The sequence below is a fragment of the Galeopterus variegatus genome, unplaced genomic scaffold (genome assembly GCF_000696425.1).
Source record: "Galeopterus variegatus unplaced genomic scaffold, G_variegatus-3.0.2 Scaffold8895, whole genome shotgun sequence".
Taxonomy (NCBI): Eukaryota; Metazoa; Chordata; class Mammalia; order Dermoptera; family Cynocephalidae; genus Galeopterus; species Galeopterus variegatus.
In genome coordinates, this window is record NW_007735006.1 from 47,704 (window position 1) to 50,012 (window position 2,309).

General features: G+C 33.4%; 1 pseudogene; it reads left to right on the forward strand.

Moving 5' to 3' along the window:
• The first annotated feature begins 850 nt into the window (after nucleotides 1-850).
• On the forward strand, nucleotides 851-1,845 carry LOC103608827 (annotated as a pseudogene).
• The last annotated feature ends 464 nt before the right edge of the window (nucleotides 1,846-2,309 follow it).

Consider the following 2,309-nt stretch of genomic DNA (forward strand, 5'->3'; position numbering starts at 1 on the left):
TATTATTCTTGCACTTATCTGAATTCTTAAAATATTTCAAAATAATTAAATATTCAAAAATTACATTGTGTCTATTTCTATTAGTAAGGTCTATGGTCAGATATAAATGATTTTTAGAGTTTTTTTCATTTTTTTGTTTGTTTATTTCAGCTTTCACTAAAAAATTATATTATTATCTCTTCTTAGATATATAGCATGTCTTCCTTGACATTTTGTTTCAAAATTTGGGTCTATCATTATTCATGTTTAAATGAGCATTATTCCACATGGGTCTGTGTTTATCATCTCTGTTTATCTAACATTTCGCAGTAACTACAGAACTGACTCCTAAATTGTCAATATTCCCTATTCTATTTAATCAATTTCATTTTTCTTGATCCTTCTCAATTAGAAAACCATTTTGTCTCTCCTTCACTTACATGTGCCTAACTCTTTTGGAGTGTCAAAATACATTTCAAGATGGAAGGGCCCTCTTCTTTGTCCATGGAGGACGAATAAATCTGTTCCTCAAATTCTAAAAAGGTGGCGTGAAACTATTACATCATCTCACCTTTGGAGGTATTCATTTTCCTCAAAATTAGTATAGATATAAGTCATATATTGATGGCTTCAATTTTTTTCATACATCTTGGCTTATGGAAGATATTCTTCATAATCTTTGTTGAGAAATTGTCTACTTTTTAAAAATGTTTGGCTTTATTGTTGTTCGATAGTTTTGATTCCTTTACACACTTCTGTGGATTTTAGGAAGCAAAGTTAAATGTAAACATATTTCATCTTTCAACTTTATCTCACAGAATTTAACCTGGTTTTATTTTGTTTTGGATAATATATGCCAACAGCCAAAGAAATGGAAAAACAAAATTACTCCATTGTGTCTGAGTTTATTATGTTGCGGCTCACAGAGTCTTGTGTGTTACAAATTTTCTTTTTCTTATTTTTTCCATTATCTACATATTCATTGTGCTAGATAACCTCATCATTATCCTTGTAGTAAAACTGGACCCTGAACTGCACTTTCCCATGTACTTTCTACTGGCCAACCTCTTCTTTCTTGATATGTCCCTGGCCACCTTTGCTATTCCTACAATGATCTATGACCTAATTGCTGAATATAAGACCATCTCCTATGAGGTCTGCAAGACCCAGATGTTTTTCCTTCACCTTTTAGGTGGAAGTGAAATGATGTTGCTCATTGCCATGGCAATTGATAGATACATTGCCATATGCAGACCCCTCTCTTACAAAAATATTATGAGCCGTTATGTTTGCATTGGACTCGCACTTCTCCCCCGGAACATCGGTTTTGTACACACTGTAAGCCAAACGCTTTTCACGGTGACTTTGCCATTCTGTGGTCCTGATGTTGTGGATAGTTTTTTTTTATTTGTTTGTTTGTTTGCGATCTGCCTCAGGTAATCAAACTTGGCCTGCACTGACACTTACATCCTGGAGCTATTACTCATTGCAGACAGCGGACTACACTCTTTGTTCTGTTTCATTTTTCTGTTCATTTCCTATAGCATCATCCTGTTTACTGTTCAGCATTGCTCTTCCAGGGGGTTCTCAAATGCTTTGTCTACTCTTTCAGCCCACGTTACGGTAGTGATAATGTTCTTTGGACCTTGCATCTTTACCTACGTATGGTCATTCAGTGGTGTCTCCATTGATAAGATCCTGTCTGTGTTTTATACAATTCTTACTCCCCTTTTAAATCTAATTACCTGCACATTCAGGAATAAAGACAAGAAGAAAGCATTAAGAAAAATAAACACAAAGCATTTGAGNGTGTCTCCATTGATAAGATCCTGTCTGTGTTTTATACAATTCTTACTCCCCTTTTAAATCTAATTACCTGCACATTCAGGAATAAAGACAAGAAGAAAGCATTAAGAAAAATAAACACAAAGCATTTGAGTTCCAGATCAACCTTTTAACTGAATTATTATAATCATCAAAAGCATCTTCATCACTGTTATCATCATCATAATCCAAGGACATTGACGTGGATGATTGTGTACCAAACATAAGCCAGATTTTGGGAAATAATAACCCTTCCCTACATAAGCATATATGTAACAAAACACCTTAAATTTCTATCCAAGTACAAACCATTCTAATAAAGCATTCCCTTATGTGGTAATTTTATTTGTCTATAAATTAAATTAGATATATTTTTGCTCATTCAGAATTAAGTTCAATTCACTGTAATTAAGTAACTGAAAGTTCATCTTTCCTCCACCCTGCTGAAAGTTTAATTTTAATTGCACATATAAAAACTCATTGGAAATTAGTATTGGATATAGTCC